The sequence below is a fragment of the Protopterus annectens genome, chromosome 8.part0 (genome assembly GCF_019279795.1).
Source record: "Protopterus annectens isolate FY-2018-M chromosome 8.part0, PAN1.0, whole genome shotgun sequence".
NCBI lineage: Eukaryota > Metazoa > Chordata > Ceratodontiformes > Protopteridae > Protopterus > Protopterus annectens.
The window spans coordinates 301,542,308-301,557,846 of NC_056741.1; positions in this window are offsets into that span (position 1 = coordinate 301,542,308).

Genomic DNA, 15,539 nt, shown 5'->3' on the forward strand with positions numbered 1-15,539 from the left:
CATGAGTGCCTGTAGCTCTGAAACTCGTCTTGCATAGGTTACTGCTAGGAGCAGAGCTGTTTTCCAAGATAAAAACTTTATATCAGCAGTAGCAGCTGGATCAAAAGGAGGCAGGGTGAGTTTTTCCAAGACATAGTTGAGGCCCCATGCAGGCATTAGTGATCTCCGTGGAGGCCTTAAATTTTTGGCTCCTCTCAGGTACTGCTTTAATAAGGGATGAAAAAAGATTGGTGGCTCTGTATTGTAATGAGCCGAAATGGCAGAGGCATGAATTTTAATAGATGAAAAAGATAGGCCTTTGTCCAGCATCTCAGTTAAGTATTGCAAAATCTGAGGAATATTTGGCACAGCTGTATCAGTTCCTTGTGCCTGGTTCCAAGCACAGAATCTCTGACATTTTCCCGCATAAGATTTTCTAGTACTAGGCCTTCTGGCTTCCAAAATTACATCCATCACAGCTTTACTGAGAGGTGTGTTTTGTATGACTACATTATCCGCCATGCTGCCAGGTTTAAAGTCCTGAGTTGGCTGTGCAGGATCTGATTGTTTTGCTGGGACAGTAGATGAGGTATTTGAGGTAAGGTCCAAGCTGGGCATTGAGACAAGTTCCTTAGTATTGGATACCAGTACTGGCGGGGGCAATCAGTATCATCTGTGGCTTCTCCTGTCTGATCTTTAGGAGTACCTTGGGGAGGAGAGGCATATACTGATAGATTTGTCCAGCTGAAAGATAGGGTGTCCACCTTCCCTGCTTGTCTGTGATAAATCCTTGTGCAGAATCTTTTTAGTTAGTAGTTGTGAGGGGAGGCGAATAGATCTATGTCTGGGCATCCCCATTTCCTTGTTATCATGCTGAAGACTTGTGGATCCAGCTGCCATTTGTGGGGATCCATGAAGTTTTTGCTTAGTTCGTCTGCCAGTGTATTTTTCCTTCCTGGCAGGAATTGTGCCTGCAGATGTACTTGGTAAGTCCCACAAAGTCATGGCTAGTCTGCAATGGGGGTAAGAATGTGTGCCCCCCCCCCTGCTTGTTTATATACCACATGACCGTGGTGTTGTCTGTCTTTATCAGTAGTTGTCCCGGATGAAGTAGGTCCTTGAAGGCTGTCAAGGCATTTTGAACAGCTAGTATCTCTTTTTGATTGATATGTAGATGCATTTGGTTTGAGGTCCATGTGCCCTGAATGCATCTTCCTGCCATGTGGGCCCCCCCAGGCATAATTTGATGCATCCGTTGTTAGAGTCTGTCTGGCTAGGGGTAATGTGAATGGCTGTCCGTTGTTTTGGTGACAAGCCTTTGCCCATTGAAACTCCTGTTGCAGGCAGGGAATGAGAGTAATCATAGTTTCCAGACTGTGGCAATGTTGAATCCAAAACACTTTTTAGGTACCATTGAAGTTTCTTCATATGCAGTCTTGCATATGGAATTAGTAGGATGCAGGGTGCCATGAAGCCCAAAGCCTGCAGATTTTTTCTTGCAGATAACTGAGCCTTTGTTGCCAACATTTTGAAATAGGTAGTCAGTTGCCTTTGTCTGGTGTGAGATAAGCCATCTGGGCAGCTGTATTTAAGCTTGCACCTAGGAATATTATCTCTTGAGAGGGTACTAGTTTTGATTTCTTTTCGTTGACTGTGTACCCTAGGCATGTTAGAAGTCTTTTCACAAATGCCAGATGCTGTAGAAGAATGTCCTTGTTCTCTGCTTGAATTAGACAGTCGTCCAAGTAAGGATATATTTGTATTCCTCTGTCTGCAGAATGCAATTACTGGTGCCAGGCACTTTGTAAAGACCCTGGGCGCAGTAGATAAGCCAAAGGGCATTGCAGGGAATTGGTAATGCATTGAGCCAGCCTTGAATCTGAGGTATCTTCTGCATATGTCTGATTGGGACATGCAGGTATGCCTCTTTTTGGTCTAAAGTCACAAGCCAAGCGTTCTTGCCCTGCATGAGCAGAAGCTGCTGCAAAGTCAACATCTTGAATTTTGGTATATCCAGGAATGTGTTCAGAATAGATAGGTCCAGTATTGGCCTCCAGGCCATGTCCTTTCTGGGTACCAAGAACAGTCTTGAGTAAAATCCTTGTCTCTGCTCTTGCTCTGGTACTTGTTGAATGGCTCCCATGTCCATGAGGGATGAGACTTGTTTTTGTCCCTCTGCCCATTGATTTTTTGGCAGATCTGACCAGCCGTTTGCCTTTGGCAGGGTATGGAAATGGAACTTGTAGCCTTGTGACACGATATTTAGTACCCACTTGTCCTGGGTTATGATGTGCCAATTTTGAGAAAAAAGTGCTAATTTTCCCCCTAAGGGTACTGCCAGGAGATAAGTGCTTGGTGCAGGCAGGGGGAAGTTATTGTGACTGTTTCCTGTATGGTTGTGATTTGTCTTCTCCAACTTTGGAGGTAGAAGCACCCCATTGCTGTGACCTGTATGAACCTTGCACCTGGGATCTGCCTCTAGGGCATTTGGATCTGCCCCTTGGAGGTCTGTCTGACACAGGAAAGGACCAATTCTTTGTTGGCCAGTGTCTAATAAACCTTGGCGGCTGTACTTGTAAAACATCTTTGACAGTTTGCATAGATTTTGCTTTGTCCTCCATTTTCCTTAACACCAAACAAAGTATCATGCTGTAAAGGTGCATCTAATAATTTAACTTTGACATGATCAGGCAGATTTTGTTCCTTTATCCAAGCATTCCTCCTAATTACAGAACTCGTAACTGCGGCCCTGCAGGAGGCCTCCAAAGAATCAAAACCACATTGCAAAGTATGCTTTCCAACTTGTTCAGCTGTATGCAATAAATCCTGCATTTCCTTGTTTTCTGCACATTCAGAGTTTAACATTTTCTGTTTAAGTAATGTCATGACATGTTGCTGATATTTCAGCATATGAAACTGACAGTTTAAGGCCCTTATAGCCAAGGTAGCAGATGTGTAAACCTTTTTTTCCCCATCTATCCAGTGCCCTAGAATCTCTGTCAGAGGGGGTAGGGTTTTTTGCAGCGGAAGCCTTAACTCCTTTGGGACTATGTGAAATAGTTTGTAGGTCTGCAGCAGGGTTTTTAAAAAGGAATTTGAGAGTCAGGAACCCTGTAATATCTGCCAGGCTTAACAGGAGCTGGAGGTAAGGAGTTAGGGGTAAGACTAGACTCCAAAACACATCATCTACAATGTCTAACACAGGTGGAATGGTTAGTGGGCTGTGTTGAGGTAGTAAAAGGAAATCCCTGAGCCTCTTTTTAGATTCTGAAAAATCTTGGCTGTCCCAGTGGAAATACTCCCTCATGGTATGCAAAGTTTCCCCAAAAGAGTAGTCCTCTGGAGGAGAAGCTGAAGGTATAGATTCTTCAGCATCAGAATCCTCATAGGGGGGAAGAGAATATTCCTGATCAGAAGAGAAATCAGAAGAAATGGAAACCTGATCTGAAGATGCATAGTCAGTCTCTTGCCTAGGCCTCTTATCAAGAGAGGGATGGGAACCCCTGATCAAGGTAATCAAGTCTTCGGCCAGTTTGAGCATCTGTTTTTGGGCATAGAGGCCTGACCACGTGGCTCTTGAGTTTGTTTCTTTGCTTTAGAAGGTGCTTTAGTCTTTGCCTTTGAAGCTGAAGTTGGTTTAATGTAAAGATGTTTAGGTCTGAATACACCCTCAGAAGCCGGTGCCTGCTCAAGGACTCCAGACCCATCTGAAGGAATAGTATCCGAGGCTCCAATACTTTGAATTTCCAGCTGCATGGCCGGCTCCGTGTGGGAGTCAGTAGCGGCCTGCGACTCTAAAGTAGCGGGCGTCAGGAGCTGCAAAAGCACCTCACTGAGAACCAGCGACTGGCTTAGGAGAAGCTTCATCGTCTGTTTTGGGCCTCAGTTGTCTGTCTCTCCTTTTCTTTGCGTTTTTTTGTGAACTCCGGTAGATGGATGGCTATCCGACATTTCTGGATAATTAAACCGGTGTTCAAAATAGTTTAAAGCAAAATCATACCAACGCTTAATAGTGCGTTGGTTAAATCTAGCACAAAACTGACAACTAGAAACGTTGTGATCAGGGCCTAGGCAAGGAATACAGTAAGAATGAAAATCCTTATGCGGTATGTGCTTTCCACAAGAAATACAATTATTTACTTTTTCTGACATCGGTCTGGAGCAAGAAAAATGTTTCCCCAACTGGGTACTTAGATTTATTGAAGACTTCGGATCTGAAACTCTAACACAACAATCTCAGGAGTCGGCTGACCGGCACTTGCGAACTGCTTCTGCTTTGGGCACCGCGCGGCAAGAAAGACTAAAGAAAATGGCATCGGCCGCATCTTTTATACCCCTGACGTCAGGGAAGGGGCAACAGCAGCCGACGCAGGACCCAGGACTTTGGAGTTCAGGCCGACTGAGGGCAACCTGCCAGCAGGATTACCCAAATGTAATGACTGCAACAGTGAATAAACTCGAACATCTACATTTATGGTAAGTGTACACAACTGTACTTTCTGACTCCTCCCCTGCCCATAATTCCCTGGTTTCCACCTTCCTTCCTCAGACCTTCTTTGCCACCTGAAGTGTTCGGTTGTACATCCAAGGCCTAAAACATTTGTATCCTTTGCTGAAACTACCAAGAAGTTTTTTTCTTCTCTCTAGTTTATTAAAATCTTTAGTATTAATAACTTTAAGTAGTTTAGGTGTATCTTTCTTGTTAGGTAGGTAGAACAGGTATTTAACATTGTTATAAATGCATACCTAAGAGTTTTTTATAGTTTTATAATTTCACAGATATTCAAGTAGGATTTATTAAAATCTTTACAGTTGTTATTTAGTGTGCCTTGTAGCTCTCTAGGTTAGGTTTTTATGTATGGATCAATACAGCTCTTATTCTTAGCCTGTGTGTTTTGTGTCTTCCATGGCTGATGGTTAGGGCTTCAAAAAGTGTACTGACTATGGGCATCAGCTGACTTCCCATGACCCCCACTCTTGTGCATCTACTGTTTAGTGGTCTCCCATCTGGATACTGTGTGCCAGGCAGTTGCTTCTTTCATTGCTCAAGCATTGAAGATAAGACCAAAAAACTAATTGTTAAAGGACTCCTCCTTCCTCCCAGTCTGCCGCCCATTCCTCTTCCTCATCTACTAATTCTTCAAGGACAGGAAATCAAGGGAGAAGGCAGATATGGATAAAAAGGACAAGGAGAAATCTAAAGAACAGGAAAAAGTGGACTCTGAGAAGTCCTTTAAGAGGTCACCAGATCCATCTTTGACTCTGGAATCAGATCCAAAACTACCTAGACTATTAGAGCAAGTGTTTCTTGGCACTGAATATCTCCTGCCCAGACCTGGCTTTCCCTGAACCAGTAAGTCCCATACTACATTTTCCAGTACTTCAAGAGAAGAGATATTCCCAACCACAGTTGGTGACATCATTGTCACTGTCTTCGAGAAGTATAACTGAGTAGGATGTTGACAGAATGATGACAAAATTTGTCACAATGCAGATACAGCTTAGGGTTCTCTTGGTATTGCCTTCGGGAGTGTACGGAGTGCTGGACCATCTACCCCTCCTCTGTTTTCCTGTCCATATGTCAACTCCAGTAGCTTTGGGCCATGTCTGTCCCAGAGCACCTTTGCCAGAACCAATAGTTCAGGTGACTAAGTCCAACAACTTGCCTACCACTTTCAGATGCAATGTTTTCAGATCTGGAGGAGTCTCTGAACTGAATTTTCAGCATCAGTGCTCTGGGGTAGGGTTCAGCCATGAAACTTTCAGTCTCATCTCTCCCCCACATTGCTTCAGAGCTAGATAGTTTGGCACCAAGATCAGCTTTGGTGTCGAGACCCATCAGTTCTGAGGATTCTCTAATGTCCAAGGACTGGCGGGGGGGGGGCAGTTATGGAGCCAATGGCTTCTTTGGCCTTTGAGACATTCCAGCAGTCCTTTAGATGCTGAGGGAAAAGTGCTGTTTTCAAGATCAGTGCTATCTGAACCACAACTGGAATCAGCTTCTGCTCCTCATCCTTCTGTCAGACAGGGGCAGTCTGTTCCATAGGCTTCCAGGCAACTTGCCTTAAGCTCCCAGTCTGATTCTGAACCCTCTGACCCTTCCTCTCATGTGGTGCATAAAAAACAGATGTGCAAATGGAAGCACTTAGACTCTTCACCAGAGTCCATCACTGAAGACACTAGCATGGATGAATGTGAAGGCTCCTCAAAATTCCCCTCTAAGGACATCACATTTGGCGAAATGCTAGAATTGTTGAAACAGAGGGTGATGGTCCATAGTTGGGCCTTATCCTGATGAGTCAGTGTTCCTGGAAGCCTTTGGGTCTGGCTCAGTTTCCTCCAGGCTGATAATGCCCATTGATCCAATCATTGATTTGATTGATCAGTGGGCATGGAATGTCCCTGATATGGTGGAGCCTATCCCCAAAAAGTCAGATAGGATTCTCGCTTCCCCTACAGACAGGAAACATTGGAACAAGGGCCCTCCAGTAGATGTGATGGTTGTAGTTGCAGCCACAAAGAAGGAGCTGTCTGAAGAGAGTTTCTCCATCCCTCTAATTGGGAATCTATAGCAATGGACAGATTTGGGAACCTTTGCTCTCAAGGTGCTGAATTATTTACCGTGTGTCACCAGATTTTAAGGAGACTTGACAAAATAAATATCCAGGTTTCAGGTGTTCTACCAGTGAATGTTCAGAAGACAGTGGACTCCCAGCTGTTAACCCTCCTGTCTATCTCCAATGTGGCCATCCATCTGCTCTCCAAAGCAGTGGATGGTATACATAGGGCAGTAGTCACCGGCATTTCCATTTGCTGTCACACCTGGATGCATCTTTGCAGGAAACTTAAGGATGTCCTTCTTCAGTGCTCCCTTTGATGGGACCACTCTGTTCAGACCTAAAGTTAGAAACACACACCAGGATTCAACAAGATGGTAAGACTCTCTCTGCAGTAGGCATCCACTTCTCCATGCACCACAGATCCTACCCTAGGAATCAGCAGGCTGGGAAGAGGATGTAGTATAGAACAGAATCTTTACCTCAAAACTCCTAGTGATAAATCTCATCATGGTGGAGGATGAGGTAACAATAATGGACATCACCCTAGAGGCACAGATGGACTGTATTACCAGGGCTTTTATGGGCCCTTCTCCAAAAAGTCTTTCCAGCATCCCTGAAAGGTTGCCTGATTGCTGCACTCTGGAGGCTGTTAGGTGACTTGTTTTTGCATCTACAAGTCTTGCAAAACATAACCAAATATTCAAGGGTGCTAGACATAATCTCCAGAAGTTATTCTATACCATTTTCCCTTCCTCCTATCCAATGAAAAAAGTTCCTGATTTTCCACCCAGTCAGTGGGAGCTTTCTGCAGCAGAAGTTTCCAAGCTACTAGAAAACAGTCATCCAACAAGTCCCCAAAGACTGGATAGAGTACAGAATCTACTTGCAGTTCTTTTTACTACCTAAGAAAACAGGAGACCTCAGACTCATTCTTGACACTAATAATTTGAATCAGTATGTCAAGCAGACAAAATTCTAGATGGTTACGCTTCAGTCCATTTTGCCTCTATTGAGGAAGGATGACTGGATGTGCTCAGTAGATCTCAAGGAAATATACTATCATGTATAGATAGAGAGGCATTCAAGGAGATATCTTTGTTTCCAGCTGGGAGCCAATTATTAGTTTAGAGCCCTGCATTTCAATCTTACCTCAGCTGCACACACCCCCCTCGTGTGTTGTCCAGAGTCATGGCAGCAATAGCAGCACATCTGCACCTACTAGGGATTCAGGTTTTGCCATATTTCAACAATTTACTCCTCATTGTTACAACCAACAATCTCTTATTGCACTACTGGGACCTTCTGCTCCACAAGATACAGGGTTCTGGCATCACAGCATGACCAAAAGCTGCCTTATGCCATTTAAACAGATAAAGTTTATTGGATGCCACTTGAATCCAGCCTTACAGATTGCCGTCTTCCAACATTCACAGTATATTTCCCTTCGTGTCACTGCAGCTCAAGTTCTTCACCACCTTTGCCCACCAGCAAGGCTGAGTCTTCACCTACTTCACCTTATGGCATCCACAATCCTCATAGTCCTGATTGCTGGATTCTGTATGAGGGTTCTTCAGACAGACTTCAGTAATAGAATGGTCTCAAAGGATTTATTCACACCACACCAAAATAAGACTCAGATTTGCAGGCAAAGTCTCCTTCAGTGCAAGATGAACGATCATTCCTAATGGATCCCCCAGTGGCAGTAGTGACAACAAACACTTCCCTTCTAAGGTGGTGGGGCATTTTGAAGGGAGGATGGTCCAAGGCACCTAGTCACATATAGAAGTTAACCCTCACATCAGTGTTCTGGAGATGAGTGGTCCTCCTTGCATTGCAGGCCTTTCAGGATAATTCTTCACAGAGGTGTGATCCAGGTACAGTCAGACTATATGCCAGCAGTCTGGTACATCAACAAGCCAGGAAGAACGTATTCCTCCCCCTTAAGCTGAGAAGCCATAAGAGTCTGGGAATGTGCAATGTCTTCTCACTAATTTCTAATAGCATGGCATATTCTGGAGTCATCCAGTGTTCTGGCGGACAAATTAAGCAGATCTATAGTGATGCCTCACAAGTGGTCCCTCAATCCAACAATGACAAACTTGATATTCTGTCATTGATTCAACCTTGCTGCAACCTCTTTGCATCTCATCTAAACCTTAAGTGCAGCAGTTATTTTGCCCTGATTCCCTCTGCCCCACAGAGAAAGTCACTGAGGGATGCTGAGATCCACAGCTGACTCTGTGTCTCCTTCATGGTTTTCTCCCATTGCCTCTAACAAACAAGTTTATACAGAAAGAAAGAATGCGCAACGTTAAGATGATTCTCATTGCCTATTTATGGCATCTGCAGGCATGGTTTTCATTCCTGTGGCTTATTTTAATACATCCTCCATGGAACTTGGATCACTATCCAGACCTATTAACCCACACATCCAGACTAGCTCCCCCAAACCAGAAGGCCATGAAAATGATCACTTGGTTCCTCCATTTCTAACATTAGCCAGAAATGCCAGACTTTCCATTTTGGCTGTTCAGATGTTATCAGAATCTCAAAAATATGCCACTACCAAAATGTACCATAGCAAATGAAAACGCTTTTTTTGGTTAACATCTAAAGGTCTAGATTCCTTTTCAACTCATGTTCCCTCCATTCCACAGTTTTTTATCAGAACTTTTTCACAACGGGTCTTTAGTCAACTATCAAAGTTCAGTTCGCAGCAATCTCAAGCTTTCATATAGGCCAGAACAACTCATCTGTAGCCCCTTTGAAGATTTCTATTTTCTTAGACCTGCAGATACAATATTAAGCACTAGATGGCAACATTATATCATACTATCAATTGCAGTCACAGTAGTTGCAGACTGAAATGAGAAAAATATTTTAGTATATGGTCAAAGACCTTTTAGTCTCCCGAATCAATAAATGTTTAACTCCAGTTTCATATGATGTCATTCAGTGTTGGATAAGGATAATGTAGCATGTGTTATGATGGCCAGCATAGAAAGTGGTAATCCTGCAAGTAAAGAATAAATCCTCCCTTGGTCTAGCCATTAATTATCTTCTGGTCAGGCTCCTCATACACTTATGAATAAAGAGAGCAAGTAGTGTTAATCGCACTGGCTGGGCTCCTAATGGTCTACTTGACCAATAGCCAAGTATATACCTGTGAACTTATGAATGCGATGTAGGCTATCCATAAGGAATTGTCTCCAAACAAATACAACATGCAATTAAACATATATATGTGTGCGCGTGCGTGTGTATTGTGTTGAGAAATGATTTGTGCATTTGGAGGATGTGCCCAAACAGGGTCTATATTATATATTCGAAGCTTCAAAATTTCAAACCTCATATGTTCGACAACATATGAGTGAAACTTGAATGTTCAAATATATAATAAAAACATAAAAAAAAAAAAAAACACTCACCTTAACACTCTGAGCAGGGGTCCAAGCCCCCCTGCACCCCCAACTTAAATATACCAACTCCAAGACCACACTTCAGTGCAGAAAAGGGAAATTTTCCCACTCTGCTCGTACAGAGACATTGCTTTTCACCTTCAAACTTTTCAAAGTTCGATCATATGGTGTTGACCATATGACATTTGAACTCTGAAACTTTCGATAATTTAATATGGACCCCCCCCCCAAAACATTGTGTAAAGGAGACAGCAAAGAATATCTTCCACCTTCTGAGTGCATACAGAGAATAAAATCAGTAATGCATAATGGCTAACAAATGAGGGCTGTCACTACTGCCTTTGATGCCACAATTCTCTCTTGTGTCTTCTTTAGTCGCTCAAGCTTTGTCACTATTGGATACAATATAATAAAGGATGTGCTCTCATTTTCTCACTGGTTCCCCCATAAATGGAGCACAGTGGCTGCTGAAATGAGTTGTGGCTTGGAATGGGTTTTGTTTGGTTTGGTTTCTGGGTGGGGAGGATGGTGAAGCATTTTTAAGTCCTGAAGAACTGTTATGCATCTTCCTATGAAGTGAATTGGTTATAGGAAATCTGTTACGGCCTTTATTCTTCTTTTGCATGGGATCCACCTTCATGTTAATGTTTCCATCTAATTTACATTTAGATACCTAGTGTGCACAAGATATAGACATTAATGTATCCACATCAAACACAGTCTGCTGTCTTGAACAGATAATTTCTAATGTCACAAGGAACTTTAACTGACACAGCACTCCAATCTGCTTTAAATCCTTTAATACAGATCATGGTCCTTCTCTTAGTAAACAGGGAGTTGCTGTAACCAGGGGAAGTCCATACAGATCCTGTAAAGCATAATGGTCTCCTCATTTCTATATTTTTGTGAAAGATCAGTTTCTTGTCATTGTAATCTAATAATCTCATTAGATGACATGATGTGTTGGCTGTACTAATTTTCATTTTAACTCTGTGTATTTACTCTGTGACTTGGGGTGAGATGGTTCTGAGTTGGGGGCCGAAGTCGGTGCTGATGAGATGAAATAAACAGGATCATTGCCTTCCTTTCCTTCTGCTAGACCAATCGGCAAAATATTATTTCTTCTTCTATGGTTCTTTAGGGCACCTTGTTTTAGATTAGCTGTGTATGTCTTACATTGTAGATTACAGATTTGGTTGGTATGTATGATTGCATTTCTCTGGATTGTGATCACAACTTGCCAATGATCCAGTTATATTTCTTGTTTATAAATGGCCAACCTTAGCTGCAATATATTTTCAAAATTACATGTGCAGTGGTGGTTCCAAGTTCCGTTTCTTCCCACGGCACAATAGAGGTACAATAGCTAGCTGGTGGAGTTTGTAGTACATGTGAAAAAAACACCAAAATACCATATCAGTAAAGTACAGGTTACATGATACATGGTAACAAGTCATCCATAATCCACTTTTAAAAATAAACAATTTCCCTACAGAAAAACTGTTACTGCCATAGTCTTACAAATCCTGGTAATGTTCAAAACAAAAAAACTACTGATTGGAAATGCAAAAGTATTATGGTTGAGATGAAACATTAGTCTGTTATACTGTAACAAATCAAGAGTTTAGCTATCAATACAACAGAGGTGGGAAAATGTTATGCACTAAAACATCTGTGTTGCAGTACAAAGTTAAATCATATTAACCTAAAGTCAAGAACAAAAAGTTGGGCTTACTTTGCTCTTTGTTGAATTGTATGGAAAATATTTATAAGCAATTACAGCACATTTTCCAGCATTCAAGGTGAAATACACATCTTCCCACTGCAGCCATTGGTGAATAGCAGAGCCATTTAAATATCTGTTAAACGTTCTTTGAAGTAGAAGCAAGAGTGGTCACTTAACAGCTCCTGGATTACAGTGATAGTTTGTACACCTCAGGAAGAAAGTGGGAGAGGGTCTGTCAGCACTTGGGCTAAACACTGGAAGCCTTAAAACCTGCAGTTCAGCTAGTTTATTTTCTCAAGCGTTTACTACTTTACAGAAATAAGAGGTGATCTGAGTACAAAAATCAGAGGAATTCAAGAAAAAAAAGTGTAAATGAAAATAGGTTCCAGAAGCTATGAATGATGCCTTTGACTCTCACTACTGCCATTCTATTTATATGGAAGTTAAAAAAATGATGATCTTATGGCATGGCTGGTATAAAGGGGGCTTGAAGACCCTGGGGAAAAAACTCCAAGAACATTTTACAGCAGCAGGTCCATCGAGATATAACCATAATCAATTGATGATTCTGATGCGTTAACATACTCAAGAAATGTTACTCTGATTCCCTTAAACTTTTAATATAAAAACATGTTTTGCATCAATATGCATTTTAAAAAAAAAAGTATGAAAAAACTGTGACTGACTAATCATGAGTGATTTGCCAAAATTAAAAGTATTATTAGGGACAGGACAAACATTTGAGCAAAATCAGGGACATTCTGCAACAATAACCCATTCCTGGATTTTAGTACTTTTTTGAATGTGTAGGATTTTAAATGATTAAGTTATAATTTTCTGATTGTTATTATGACTGTCTATGAGCAAGTCTCAGTAGAAGAATTTAAGAATTTGTAGTTTTAATGACTGAGGTAATTAAAATTACATATCCTTAAATTCTTTTTGATTTTTCAGATAGTTTAGTGTTGTTTGACATTACCATAACATCCATAGTATCAGCAAGTAAAATTATTAAAGAAACTGCAGTCATAATCAACTTTCCATATCTAAAATATGGAATACTCTACCCTCTCATAAGGTGGAACAAATGATCAAAATATGGAACATTTACTGACAACTAGGAAGGGAGCTCACAAAATTGTTAAAATGTCATAGTTAAATAGCATACACTTAAGTACTAATTAGGGACTATCTGAAGAGTATGGGAATTCAGAAGAGAAATATATGTAATGAATTTACTAACAGCTTGGAACAGACTACTGGACACAAGTGCCTCTTTTCAGGGGCAGCACAGGAGCACTGCCTGGTGAAATAACTTGATCAGACTTACACCAGACAAAGGCCAAGGGAATCAAAAGCTGCATAACAGGAAATAGCTTGTTAATAACTCATACACGCAAAGTACCAAACTGTTGTAACCCAACACAGTACACTTCACCCACAAATGCCTGCAAAAATCAAGGTAAATTAAAAACGCACTCATAGTTAATATTTTATCATTAAACGTGTAGATTTCATGCTCTGCAGTTTACTCACAGACAAATAACACACTGTTAGCAGTCAATAAAATAAGGAAACCAAGTGTCATACCCAAACAACATTGCTCATATGATAAAGCCCCTGTTTACTGCAATCTATTCGTTCCTTTACACCTCTGTGATGCAGGATAAACACGCACACACGTGACCATCAATTACAAACTATTGTGTGCATTGATGTATGAACAAGTTCAGAATTTACAGAAAAGTGTATTTTGGCTCACTGCTGTAGAAAACATACAGTGCGTCCTATTATACACCTTCCCATGTCCTCCCAAACTCTTAGCACAAGAATCAGAGACAAAGACCCAACAATCAAGAACAGATTTTAAATCTTTCTCACATACTTAGAAAGTTGCATTAGTAAGCATTTTCTGAGAGACACCAACACTGAAACGAACATGCTTGCCAGTATTTAGTGACTCTAATCCACAACAATTTCCCAGAATGCCACACATTTTACAAAGAACAAACCAAAATAATTCTCAGTTCCTTTGCTCAAGAATTCTGGACAAAGCCAAAAATAATTTGGGGGGGGGGGGCAAAAGGGACAAATTTAAATACTATTTTTATCTATTTTTTTTTAACCGGGCAGACCTACTTGAAAAAGTGACCATTTTTAGGGATGACCCAGGAGTACTGTCTGAGTGATTTGATCACAGTCACACCATTGGCAAATCTTTTGTAACATAAATATAACATGTTTTCAGGACAGAAATATATGACAGAAAATACTTCTTTAGAATCCTCTTCCTCTCCATATAAAGTAAAGCACTTCTCTTACACTATTCAAAAGTAATGTGGATGAATGGATGGGTAACTGCAAACTCATCCTTCATAGATAGGGGCAACCTGTGAATGTTCGGCTCATCTCTGGGTTATTTGTACTTAAAATAGAAGGGCTAAAACTTCCTAGGAATGTATGGCTAGGCTTCAAAAGACCCTTATGGATAAATAGTCTAGTAAGCACCTATGTAGGTGAGAAGATTCAAACCCTGTACTTTTGATTACAGCAAACAATTTATTAACAGCTCAGACAGCTGTAATTCACTTAAAAGGTTAACAGAATTAAAACTGATATTGCAAGGACATACATGTTACAAACAATGAAAACTCGATTGACTGAATTACTAAAAGAAGAAGTAAGGGAGGTCTTTCAGTTGGTTTGGAAGGTTAAGAATACAAACTCTTAAAGGAGAACCACACACACAGACTAAAAAAAAAAACAGATTTATTTCATCATGGTTTGGTGTTTCCTACATTGTAACACCACTCTGGGACAATTTACAGTTTTTTAAATTTTATTTTACATTTGTTGACTGGGATAGTCCGACTGGATATATGTCCATTTTCAGCGGAGGTCCGGGGAGAAAAGCTCCACATACCAAAAAAGAGACAGTACATACTTTACTGAGTGATAAACTCAGGCAGACATGTTTAGAAACTTATAGACAAAGAGTACAGGCAGATATCAATATACACAATGTGCACTTACATCTGATTGGCAAAGATGTATCAGAAAATGTGAACATAGAATACAACCAGATCTCATAATTCACAATGCTTAGACATTCAAATGCTATGGGGCATAGATACTTGGCTAAACAGCAGGTTGGGTAGCAAGACATGTTTTAGTGAAGTTGTTAGTCAGGTTTAGAACAAGAGCACAGCCAATGAGATGTGAGGTATTTTTTGAGTTCTCTTTTAAATAGGGGTAGTGAGGTTTCCTTGGTAACGGTAGTAAGGCATAGATTCCAGATTTTACCAGTTAAGTTGGCAAATATAGCATCGCCTGCAGAGTTGTTGGATTTTTGGGTCAGTATCATTAGTTTATCAGTTGAGCGTAATGGTCTGGGGGCACTATGAGGGGTGAGAATAATTTTGAGGGTAGGGGTGTTATCAGGTTGATGGAGTATTTTATGTGCTACAATAAGCTGGTTGAACTGTGGAAGGGTAGGATACTCTAGCCATCCCAGTGCTTTGAGGTTCTGGCAATGGTGGGTCCTAAAAGCCATGCCAGTAGCGACTCTGGCTATATATAACATCCTGATAATTTGTTGAGATCGGTTTTGGATAGGTTGGTGAGCACAGGGGAGGCATACATAAGGGTAGAGAGGAGGTGTGATCTTGCAATAGCTACCCTAGCAAAGGGGGTGAGAAAAGGTTTGGCTCTGTACAGGGAGCCAAGTTTTTTGTTGCTGGACTTAACAGTGTGATTGACATGTTTATCAAATTTAAGGTTGTTGTCTATTATTATGCCTAGAAGCTTTGTATGGTCATCAGGGGAGATAATGGTGTCATTGCTAGATCTGATGTT